General features: G+C 41.9%; 1 protein-coding gene across 3 annotated transcripts in view; it reads right to left on the bottom strand.

The window, feature by feature from the left end:
• The window catches only part of FNDC3A (fibronectin type III domain containing 3A), a 124,908-nt gene extending 116,067 nt beyond the window's left edge, over nucleotides 1-8,841 (bottom strand). The window contains exon 1 of one of the 3 annotated variants that reach the window (XM_076363880.1): nucleotides 8,820-8,841. The gene's annotated coding sequence lies outside the window, so the exon portion shown is untranslated. Of the gene's footprint in view, nucleotides 1-8,604; nucleotides 8,669-8,769 lie in introns of those variants that run through there. The other 2 variants (XM_076363879.1, XM_076363878.1) reach the window with 2 other exon arrangements.
• Nucleotides 8,842-13,027: the final 4,186 nt, after the last annotated feature.

The raw sequence follows: 13,027 nt of genomic DNA, 5'->3' as shown, positions 1-13,027 counted from the left end.
ACCGCCTGTTCCTCTCAAAGCAAGAATAGCCAAGCCACACAACAGTAAACCTTAGCATTGCAGGAGTTAAGCGTATTATAGTAAATCAATACTTGCTTCAGGTTACCTTCATACTCCAGGTTGTGAACCGCAATGATTTAGGAGTGGTTTCAAATGCAGTTCATGCATTCATGTCACGGGTACTATAACCTATACAAGAATGCATAGTAGATAACTGGAAACACTCCAGCTGTTCAAGTTTAATGCATTTGTATTTATGAGCCAGCAGGTTTTGAATCTGAGCCAAAGAGACTAACCTCTTACTAGCAGCTGATGTAGAAGACTAAACTTCTGAAGGTGAAGACTACGTAGAGAAGAACTAGACACTGATAAACCAGTCATCTGGAAAGGCACAATATGTTCATGGACACTTACCACCTCATCTTGTCCGGCATGACTGTTAAATGCTTGACTGTACATAACAAGACCAGTGCAATGGAGACTACCTGAACACACCACATTCTGGTGTTAAATGTTGTTATTATTATTATTAGATTCTTAAAAAAACATCCACAGTCTTGTCTGGATGAAGTACATATAACTTGAAGCTGTTGCATAAGAAGAATTCAGTACTTTCCAACTATTTGCCCCTCCCTCTTATACCTTCAAAGAAAAGAAGCCTGAACTGGTTCTGTAACTTTTAGGAAGCAGTAAGTGCAACCATATCACAAATCAGAATTAATCTGTTCATTTTACTCAGAACCAATTTGATAGTGTGCATTTCAAAATCAGTGAGTAAATTGTTAGACCCAGATGCAAACTTATGCCTAGTCTTTAGCAGGTACATCAATCTGACTCACAGTCACACATTTTTTGGGAGCTATACTGTGGCCTCCTTTGTCTTACTGGAACAACTTCCGTTTAGATACTCTTGGGAAGCATCCTCAAAAAGAAACAAGGAGAGTGAACTGCATAGTGTATTTTTTTGCACCACTTATAAAGCTCTCCAATGCAATTCCACTTTATTTATGCTACGCTGATCTAAACTATGGGGCTGTTTTGTTTTACACTCTTATTACTCTCAAGAACTTCCTTAAACCCTCCTAGTTTTACTTTTATACCAGCTAAACTACGTTCTTCTAAGCTTCTGCCAGGACTGGATTTCCTTCAGCTTATTTTCTGAAAATCACATGGGTTCAAAAACAACTTGGCCTTTCCCAGTTAACCATTACTCTTGCCTTCATTTCTGTTTAAGAACATGCTTATTTTTTTGAGAAAACAAGCAAATTCAATGCCAAGAATCAAGCTACTTCCTCATTTGTTATCGACTCCCCCTTTTCGGTAGCTATGAGTAGCGAGGACGAATTTTCAAAATAATTTTTCATATGATTCCTTTAAGGTAAACTAAAAAAAATGCATATATTTTTATTAATGTGATGCAACTGGTCAGTGAGATAAATTTATTGCAGAGACAGCTGCTGGTGTTGGAGCTACAAAGAGTGCACGATTCAAGCAGAACGAGCAGCTTTTAAAGAACTCTTATGAAACAGCTTTTTCCTGCTCATTCTGAAAAATGAAAACTATGCTATCTAAATGCAAGATGACAGAATCGATGAGGCTACAAGTCTAACAGATTTTAAAATTTCTCTCCACTGATTCTTTTTTTAAGTCTCTGCTTCCATAAAGAACAGGATAATAGCACAGAACATGACACGTCAAGACAGGCATATGGAAACTACTTCCCAAGCGTAAAAATTCACCAAAAAAGAAGGTGTTTTGAGGCCTAACAAACACATTTGAAAGATGTTCTTTTATCAAGACTTTAAACTGTTCTAAGCCAGTTCTGCTAAATCATACTAGCAGCTCCCACTTGCAACACCTGCAAGCAACTGGTCAACACCACAGTGAATTAAACTGGAGGACAGATGTAGTTTAAAATTAATCTTACAAAAATTGGGTCAGTTTTAACATAAAGCAGTTGCCTGATCTATTCCACTTATGCAAATACACAAATGAATGCCAAGCATAGGAATAAGCAGACAGGAACAGCTTCCTCCAGTGTCAATGCATAGCATTCATGAAGCTACAGACCACGGTAGTAAAAAAGGTCAAGAGGCAGTCACCCTGGCAGGTGCTTCACTTCCCTAATATTAAACTTAGTCACAATGGTACTGAAGCAGTTACTTGCATGCCATATAAAAAAAAATCACAACGGGGTAAGTCAAACAGCATCTCAAGCTGAATGCAACACTTGAAAACTAAATATGCTACTCGTGTGAGAGTTCTCCAATGGATGAGTCTCTGCAACTATGGAAGGGGATGACAGCAAAACAAGAGCAGGTTTCTCAGATGATACCAACACCCCCTTCTCCCAAGTTCCACCCCATCCTCCAAAAAAAGTTTTAGTCAGTTAAAACACCATGAGACCAACTAGTTTGATTGCCCAATCAAGTCAAGGGGACGAAGCTGCTCTCAGCTTCCTATTTTATATATGAAGTTGCAACACTGAATAGTTGTCAATTCATTAACAAAAATAAAGCCACAAAATCAGAAATTAACCTGTTTGGAGCTGTATTGCCATGATGCGCATAATTAAATGTACTGGAGTACTTTTAAGATGTATTACTTGAATTATGATTATTTATCCTCACCATTGAAAAGCCATCGAGTGGAATGTGCATATATACTAATATTGTTATATGTGGGCAGTCAAGTTATAGCAAGCCTGAAGAAATTAAAACAAATTACATTTCAGCTGCATCTAGGACTGATCATTGTCAACAGTCACTACTCACTTCCTCAGCTTCTTTTAGGCTTCACTTCTTAGCACTTTGTTTCAATGTCTTCAATCTACCTTCATACTAGACTAAATGGGTAAAGAAATAGTTTTCTTAAAGTATGGTCTTCCCCATTTACATTTTTAATTGATTCTATAGGATTTGCAGAGGCACGGTAACTCTTGTGGCTTATGATATTTACTCGTACTGTAGAAAGTCCCCTAACAGCCTATCAATAGATATATTGAAATATTAGTGAAGAGTTACAGTCATGGTTCTCATTGCGAAGACATTGCAAGTCACCACAGTTTTTGCATTGGACCTTCTTATCCATTCAATTTTTGCTTACTGATTAGTTTTCCGCTACATGCACACTTTTTGCAAATAGTTACTACTTGATTTGCTACCATCATCTAAAATGTGTTCCACTGCCCCAAAGTAAAACTGCTCCACTTGATATTCTGTTGCTTATGTCTCAGTTTCCTTCTGTCAAGTCATCTAGTAGATACAGTTCTTGCAGTTAAAAGAACAACAAACTCCAAACAACAAAGCCCTGAAGTCTGAAAACTGGAAGTTAGGTAAGAAGGATTTATTTTGTAATCAAAGGAGTAAGATATGGTATTGAGTATATTACATTAGCGAGGGGAAATGAGACAGCAGCTTGGCAGTAGCCCATGCTTGTAGTATCTTGTATAAGTAGAGCTTGGGCTTTGTTTATCACAGACATTGGATTTGTACATTGGGGAAACTCAGTAGGATTTACAAGGAAGTATTTACACTTGTGAACTACATGGTTTTTGTACTTTATACTGCAGGTAACAGTAAAGTTCTAGGTTTGTTAAGTTCATTTTCACCTTAAATTATTCAAGATCAAAAGATGTTAAGAACTGAGCTTCACAGATTTAAATGCAACCAACATACAAAAAACCCGAAGCAAATTAAAAAAGAACTGTCATGCAGGAGGTGAAGTTAACATTTGTGTGCCACATACTCCTTTTCGCTCCCAGTTACTGAATCAAGTTACTATCTATCCACACCTGTCACAGTATAAATCCTTTTGGATCTTGTTGCTTTCCCTGCAGACAACTTCCCAGACTTTGGTAAATAGTTTTTTCAAACCAAGGACTGCATTGGTTCAGTTTTGTAAATTTTCATAGCTGTGAAACAGTTTTTTTGACACTATATTATAGAAGCCCATATGTTGTCAGGAAGTAGAAGGACTTGTTTTAGTGCTTCTGGAAAGCAGAAGACATTTATCACATCTTAGAAAGTGTTGTGCTTCTCTCTTACTAATGCATTATGAAAATGAGGTCTACTGGTTAAACTGGGATTGAAAACTTGTAGATATTTTCATTTTTGACAAATCTTTATGCCCAAAGTAATTAAATATATAATAAGGTACAGCATTTTCTATTGCCTATAAATGAAGACATTTTGCAACATCTTTTTTCAACTGTCCTAAATGCTTCGGAACAATTCTGGAAGCAAAGCCAGGAGGGAGGTACACTACAGGCATATTCAGCAATCCTGTTTAACTTCTGCAAACTGCTGTTGGGATAGCGTTTGGCACTCAAGATACTAAACTGAAAGAGAGGGTACCAATGTTAACCTGGGTGATGTTTTGACTGCAGAACAGTATAACCAGAAGAGGGTACAGGCATCCTGAAAAAGCAAAACTTACAGGGAGACAAAAATATAAATTCAGTTAAGCAAACAGGTAGGTCTGGTGAGACCGAGACCAACAAATGTACTTAGTTTTAATAAAGGGTTTGGAAAACACAAGGGTATCCCCTTCCTGAGGTACTACAACCGTAAACAGAAAAGCATTCTAAACCAATACATCCAATAAGAGTAGTAACACAGTCCTCTACACAGCTGTGCCATCAAAATGAAGACCAACAGCTTCTGCAGCACGTATTCTAACCAAAACAGATTATTAATACACTCAAGAAAGGGTGCATGACCTAGCAGGTGAGTATAAAAAGACTTCTCATTATACAGTGGAGTCCATCATGAAAACAACAGCTAAAAATTCTATTTAATTATTGGCAAAAGGGCATAGCAAATTCTATTTCCATTTACATTTTGTCAAAGTCACCTATGACAGCTTAGCAAAAATGTCTGAAGATTTTCACTCGTTACAGGCTCAAGAGTATGTGAGCAGCTGGAACAGGACCAGATCTCTGGGCGGCAGACGGAAAAACAACTACTTCAGAAATACTTGTTCCATCTGAAACTAAATGTAAATTAATTGGAACAATTAAAGATGACAACCTACAAGAAACATGTAATACTATTAAGTGTTACAGACACTTTCTAAACATCCTTCTACCCCATCAGCCCTACAAAATACAGACCCCAGGATGACAATACAAAATATTACCGGACATAAACAAAACCACTAAACTTCATGGATAGACAAGTTTAACAAAAAGGCTAATAGTGTTCTTCTACTGGCATCAAGTGAACATCAGCATTAAGGAAGCTCAAAGTTTACTCTATATGGCAAAGAACGAGCAAAAAAATGGTCATTTCTGTAGCTCAGGAAACATTGGCCCCATGAGCAAAATAAACATTGTTTGTGTTTGCTGAACAGAAAAAGCAGCAGTGTACTCATTCTGAACTATTATCGCTTTCCTGAGATACAGACAGTATCTTTTAGTTAAGCTAAAGGGTTGACAGTCCAAGTCAAATCTATTTTTACTAGATCTGGTCCTACAGGAAAAGCAATGGCTCACAATTCAACTCATGCACTATAAAACTGCAGCCAAGTTGAATTTTGCTACAAATTGCCTGGGAATTTCCCCAAGCCAACAGTCTTAAACAAATGGATGATAAAAATATAGAAGTGCTATTGACAGATGTAACAGAGAGAATCCAATTCATATTTTAGATCACAGAAATGCACTGATGAAACATGACATGTTACCTGTAGACATTTTAGCAGAGATTGAACTAGAAATCCCATAACAATTAGAAGCTGGATGTCAAAAAAAGGTACAGAGATGCTGGAGGAAGATAAGAATTCCTCAGGTTCCAGGAGGCACGGACAATGAACACCAATGGCTGCAAACAATAACACTGTCTGGGAAGCAGGCCTGCAGCCTCACAAAACTTGTCTTCTCTAGTATCTGTCTGTCTGGGAATGAGCAAGACTGTATCTTTGCCAGTTCCCCGCACTCACCCAAAAAGGGGGACTGGGCTAGGTTATATGATTTGTCACTTTGACAGAGGTATCAATAGACAATCAGAACACCAGCACTTAACACCTTCCAAGCATTCAGTATTTCTAAAGACCAACACATTTACAATAGCATATACTATTTCAGAAGTGACCTGCCAGAAAAGTAAATTAGTGAGTTGCCCAAAAGCATTTAGAAGTTAAAGTGCTTTAAGAGACAGTACTGACCAAGATGAAAAATTGTACCTCTCCTGAAGTCAGGCTTTAAGGGTTTTGCTTCCCAGTAAGTCCTAAGATAGAACACTTCAGAAGCATGTTCAGTTAAGTAGTTCAAGTTGCAATAACAATTACGAAGGATCTCTTTGAGATATCTTGAGCCAAAATGATCATCAGCATAACACTGAGTTAGCTGATGTAGGTCCAAATTCAAGTTAAATTAAATGGCCACAAGGCAAAGAATAACAAGCAAGAGCATCCCAAGATCCATAAGACTCACAGCCCAAAGCAAATGAGTTATTAGTCTGAATCATAATTCAAGTTTCTGCAATTCCATTACATTATTGCTGATAAAAATCAAAAGCTTTTGAGTTTTAAGGTCACAAACTAGTGGAATCTCCAACTTGAAAAAGGTAGAAATGCCACTAACGGATGGAAATCAGATAACTTAAATGTTGTGTGTAATGACCTGAGCCTTGTGTAACTCATACACCTGGAGTTTGTCATACAGCAAAAAGCCTCAGAAGGTCTCCATCTGCCCTGAAAAAACTGAGATGCTCATCTAATTCTGTTTTAATATTATCATCTATAGTAGTCAGCCTGTGACTCTGCTCAAAGCAGATTGCTCTCATCCCGACCAAGTGACCTAGGCAACTGATCACCAAGTCCTGGCCTTTCTGAGGACAATGATCTGCATCTGTCTTAACTAAGGCTTCATCTGCCAAAACCAGTGTCCGAGGCCCCCATGTAACTGATTCAGCATGTCAATTCCCACCCCCAAAAGTCACCAGAAAAACCATTGTGATTTAGTTTGCCAAAACAAGTCCCAGATTCAAGCCATATGCGTCAAGATGAGTTGCATACACTCTGTATACACAGAGTGAATCTAGAACGAGATGCTGTGTTTCCAGACTTGATGAGCACCCTTCCTGCTTCCCCAGGCTTAGTAGGAACATCAGCTATTAAGAACTCTATCCAATTTGCAACATTGGGTACTATAGATACTCAGCTATTTCCAACTTTCACATACGTGCACAGCCTTCTCCCTGCCTGAAAGCTTGCTACTTTTCCATTCATCATGTGATTAAATTTCATAATTATTTGAGACCATTTCCTTAAAAAAGAAAAAAGTAGGAGAAAATTTAACTGATTGTACTTTCTGAATTTTAAGGACTGCTGAGTTGCTGTGATTCATACTATTTCATAACATAGAATATAAACACATCTATGGATGCAGATTCACATCATGGCTACAGTTAAAATTCTATGCTGCGTAAAGCAGAAAGTTACCCATTGCCATAACAACAAAATAGCTTCTTTTAAGCTCAAAGCTTAGCAGGACTGGGACCTATAGCTTCTAAGACAGAAGCTACCACGTACTTAGCAGCAAAAAATTAAGAGATTTGAAGCCTTCATGATGATTTAAGACACTTATAACCAGATATTTATTTAATCAAACACAGACTTAGATTCTAAAAACAAAGAACGTTTCACAGAAATTACTTCACGATGAGACGTTCTGGAATAACCTCAACAATCCAAGGTAGGTAATAAATTGCCTTTGACAAGGTTAAACAAATTACTAATGCGTCTTGAGATGCCACTCATAAAGCACGATTTGCTCCTACCCAACGTATCTTCCCTTGTTTCTACTGCTTATTTTCTTTACTCCGCACAACAAAAATCAGCTGAAAAGTTTCATTTTTGCTTTTAGTTGGTTTCACTTTCTAGTTGTCTGGACGCAACACAAAGTTTCTGTTTAGGTTAAAACCAATCTTGGGTAATAGTCAGGAAAGGAGGAATCAGGCATGAATCTAGCTGAAAAAATGCCTCTGCTAGCACTCAGCAAGATGATTATAGTCTTCTTGGGAAGATTTTTTTTCATCTACATAAACACACGCTCAATCCCTTTAGCTGGGAGTTCCGAGGGAACCTTTACGGCTTAGCAGGAGAACAACAACAACAAGAAGAAGAAAGAGGTGTTGAAAACCACCACTTCCTTCTCCTCGCCGCCTGTCACTGCCGGCTCAGCTGTTCTGGTCGCGCTTCGCATCTGCTTCTCCTCCCCGAACAACCGCCCTCCTTCCGCGGCAGCCGCGCAGCAGCCCTGCCCCGGGGAGCCCCGCTGCCCGGCGCTGACAGGAGGAGGATCCCCCCGCCCCGGCCGGGAGAGGCATCTCCGAGCGGCGAAGAAGGAAGCCCGGGAAGGAAGACAGAAAGTTTCTTCAGCGGGGCTCCGGCCGGAGGCGCCGGCTCCCCGGCCCTCCTCGGGCAGGCGGGGGAGAGGCGCAGGCAACGCCGTCTCCTCAGGGGCCGGGCTGCCCCCGCCGCGCCCGGCACAGGGTGCAGGTACAGGCGCTACCCCCGTCCCCTCGCACCCCTCTCCCCGACCTGCTGAGGGGAAGGGGACCGCTCGCCAGCCGCCTCGAGGCGGCGAGCGCGCCTACTCACCGCCATGGCCCCGCCGGCTCTCCCGGCTAACGGTTCGGTCTCCGACACCGGCGGGCAGCGGCACCAGGGCGGGGAGCGGAGGGGAGTTCCCGATGGCGCAGCTCGGGTAGGGGCGGTGCCGCGCCGGCCGCTTCCCCCACCCCCTTACCCGCCCACTCGAGGTACCTGCGCGTCGGCCGCCGCCGCTCCGCCGCCTTTTCCTCCCCTCCCCGCACCTGTCACTGTCTCCCGCGGCCGCCGCCACCGCTGCTACTGCTGCTGCCGCCACCTTCGCCTCGCCGCCTCAACGCTCCCCTCCGCCTCACCCGCCGGCGCACGGCCGCCATCTTTGTGGAGGGCTGGGAGGGGCCGCGAGGGGGCAGTTGACTCCGGCGCGCAGTGCGCCTGCGCGGAAATCTCCCGTCCGGGGGGGCGTCTGTCGGCGGGAGGGGCGGGGTCAGTTCTATGGGCGGGGCTGACGGGGAACTGAGGGGCGGGGGCTGTGAGGAGGGCGGGGTCTGCGGGGAGGGCGGGACGGTGTCTGTGGGGTGGGGGTGGGGGCCTTGGCCCTGGGCCTGGCCTGGGCTTTGGCCTGGGGTTGAACCTTGGCCTTAGCCTTGGCCCTGGCCCTGGGGCTTGGGCTTGGCTTGGGGCTGGGGTCTGGCCCGGGCTGGGCCCTTGCTGGGCAGAGTGAAGAGTAGGAAGGGCTGCCCCTTCCCTATACACTGAGGCAGCCGTTAACACAGCAGAAGTCAAAGGACTTTCAGCCCACCTGCCCTGAGGCTGAGCAGAGCCTCAGTGTCTGTGAGCACCGGAGGCGTTCCCTGCCTGCTGCCCAGGCACGTAGTGTCCAACATCCGAGGGGAAAGGGGAAGAAACGTGCTTTTCCAGGCATTTACGCAGGGAGGGACTATCTTCCCTCAACACCTGCAATGTTCAGCTGATGTCCTGAATGCTAATTTGTGATTATCCTTTGCTTAATGTTTGTCCTTTCAACCGTTATGGATCAAAATGATTTTACTACAGTGTTTGGCTTAATGACCTTCTGCAGCAGTGGACTGAACAGAATGAGATGTTTTATAAAGTGGTTTTGTTAATTTGCCTTAAAGTTCTCTCTTATTAAGTTAGTAAGTTGCTATTTCTCTTGCATTTCAGCAGTGTTTGTATCATTTTTATAGCTTAATGGCATGCAGAAGGTAGCTACTATCGACAAAGGATGCACCAACTGGTGTTTTGCCATCCTGGTTGCTCACTATAGGGCCCCTTTCCAAAACTTATAATTTCACTGGTGAAATAGCATCCTAGACTATGGTATGTCAGATCCCAAAAACTAGAGAGACTCGGGCCTGATCAATATTTGGATGAGCTACCTCGTTAGGTACTGCGGAAAGTGCTGCTGGTGATTCATTCAGTGGCATTCGTCTGTCTATGAGTCAGGGCTGAACAAATGCCACTGCACAGCATTTGTGGGTTGTACCATCCAGGGGCATAAAACTGGAGATCTTTGCCAATCGCAGCTGTTAGGAGATCGCTCGTTTTCCTACCTTACTCCAATTTCAATACGGGTTTCTGGAATTAGCCAGCAGTTTCAGTGGAATATAGCAACAGATTTCCGCAGTTGCTTTTGTCAGGCACTACTCGGCGATGGTGGTGGGGCCAGGAAGAGCAGCGGCAGCCGTGGCCATGGGCGTCATTGTAGGCAGCCACAGATCCTGGCTTTGCGTCAGACCGTACGGTTTTGAATTGGCACATGCAGCACCGATTGTACGTGCCCCGCTGGCTGAGAGCCCTGGGAGAGAGCATCCCTCATGCCTTCTCCTGGCTTCCCAGGGGTGCTTCTCCCTCACATCCCTTGCAGGTGAAATTAAGAAATCTGTGCAATGTTTTGGGTGTATGGGTACAGACATACAGCTGGGACAGGGAAAAGCTGAGAGTGTTTTGAGCTCTTCTCCCCATCCAAACACTGGTCCTGGTGGTGTGCAAGTTTACATTGCATGACACAGTCATTTGTCTGCTTCCTTCTTTTTTAGTTCATAGATATACAAATATGTATAAATAAAATTCTGTTTTCTGCTAGAAGACCAATTCAAGTCACCTGAAAATCATTCCAAATAATATTAAAAATGGGTGGAAGGCATGGGGGAACCAATGTAGTGACCTCCTTATCTCTTTTTAGGGACTCGTGAATAAATGGATTTTTCTAAAACAAAACTGAATTAGATTGGGATTATTTACCAGTCTAAATTGTCTATACAGATCTCAGCTACTTCTAGATGATTGACCAAATGCTTTTGCTTTCATCCATTGCAGAACTTCCCAGGAGGACTCAGGGAGACAGAGTTTCTTTACAGTATCATACGAGATATACATCCAAGTGCTAATGATGAACATTTATGAAATTGATGTTGTAGCTAAAGCCAATAGAGGAGATGAGATAAATGCATCAGGGGAACATTTTCAAGAGTACCCTCTTAAGATACAGTCTTGACTCTATAGAAGTGCCCCTCTTCTGTGGTTCTCATTTCTTCAGTCAAACAATGGTACTGTCTCCAGAGAACTGTGAAGAATTGGTGTTATAACAGTCATTATTTCATGCTTGCATTAGGTTGTGTTTACTCAGCGAAATACGTAGCAATGTAACATCTGGAATCAGAATTGGGCAACTCATGCTAATTTTAAAATCTATGTCACTTGATCCAGTTCTCCAATTCTCTCCATCCTTGCAAGAAATGGGGAAAACTTCCAGTTCTAAAGTTAAAATAATGTGGCTTAAGTTGGAGGGTTTAGGAATTCTCCTAGGCACAGCATCCCATTCCATAGTGAGTGACCTGCCTTTACACCTCAGCCGAATTTGTAGCTCACCTGTAGTACCTGTGCCAGAAGGGAGAATGGTGACCACTCTTGGTAGTGGCAGCTCTGCTGTTGTCACATGGAGCTCCCTGAGCCTGTAAAGGCAGTGGTTGCCGAATGCAGGTCAGCAGACTCGCAGTCAAACTTTATGGTGTCTTGTGTAGCACCAACAAACAGGTTTATCATCCAAACTTCAGCTGAAAACACTACTGGGAACATTTACCATGGTCTCATGGACCATAAGGACAGCGGTTTGGACTATGGACTGAGAGCCATGAGGTCATTAGCACTGCTACCTTCTACGAGACAAGTAGCATGTGTGTAATACAAAACAATTAAAGAAGTACAGCCAGTGTTTATTTTCTAAAACAGGTAGCTAATTCATCAATATAGTTCCCTTAAAATAAACAAGCTATAAGATGGTAGCAGCTTTAGAAGGTGAGTGAGGTTTAATTTTGATGTATTGGTAAAAAATTGCAGAAAACATATTTACCACAAAATTGAGTTACTGCTTCCTTTATGTCATTGCAGGTATACTGCATCTTCACCTGAGCTGCGTAACACTCATCATATTTGTCTAGATCGCTTTCAAAGAGGCTGCTGATCAGTATAAATTATTTTCTCGTTTCTGATTTGTATGAAAGGATTTGAACTGCAAAAATCCCACTTTAATATCGGAATGATGTATCAAAATCAAAGTTTGATGAGAACTGTTTAATGCTAGGCATGATTCATTTCAATGGTAAAATATGTGTTTCTGGGGAAAAAGGAGTCTGAGATTTAATTGATAGGATCAGCTGTTTTTACATAATTTGTCAAACTAGTAGGATTCAAACACATTGAGCAGTGCGATATAATAAAATGTTTATCGTGTCTGCAACTGTTTTTTGACACTTGTTAAGGAATAAATATTGTATGATATATTTTGCCATACATTTATCAAAATGCTGATGGACACCTTAAAAAGGCACAAATCCACAAATCTTTGGCTTCCTTACCTGCTTTTCAGGACATGGATGATGAAGTAAATCATTCTCTGACAGGATTAAACGAGCTGAAATTTTAGAATGATGGTACCAAAATGAATGGGAGGATTAAATGGATAAAAATGCTAATCCAGACAGAGACTACAAAATTCATCCATTCAACTCCTGCATTACAGAAGTAACTCTAACACAGTACCAAGAATTTGGGGGAAATTGCCGTTTGTTAAATTCAGAGGATAGCTGGAATCTGCTATTTCCCTGCTTACTGATTCGTCTCCTTTTCTGGAAGAAATTCCACCGATTTCAATGGGATTAGTTACAGAACTGAGTATTGCTTAACAAGAACAGGCATAGCAGATTGTTTGCTTAAGATGTGCAGGTGCTAAACAAAACTGAACTCTATGAGAAAAAAATAATTAGTCAAAAATTTTCAAACTTGGTTTCAAGATTTAGACTTTGAAAACATTAGCTGGAGCCCAGCTGACAGAGCAGTCTAATTGTGTGGCATTTAATTTCTGATATGTTTACTTGCCAACCAGAAAAGCAAAGTAGAGTCAGGGATTACACAGGAAGAGGAACTACACAGTTTAGACCCCAAGTTCATTTAT

This window comes from Aptenodytes patagonicus, chromosome 1, assembly GCF_965638725.1.
Source record: "Aptenodytes patagonicus chromosome 1, bAptPat1.pri.cur, whole genome shotgun sequence".
Classification (NCBI taxonomy): domain Eukaryota; kingdom Metazoa; phylum Chordata; class Aves; order Sphenisciformes; family Spheniscidae; genus Aptenodytes; species Aptenodytes patagonicus.
Note: the sequence above shows the minus strand (reverse complement) of the source record. Positions and strands in the feature narration are given on the sequence as shown.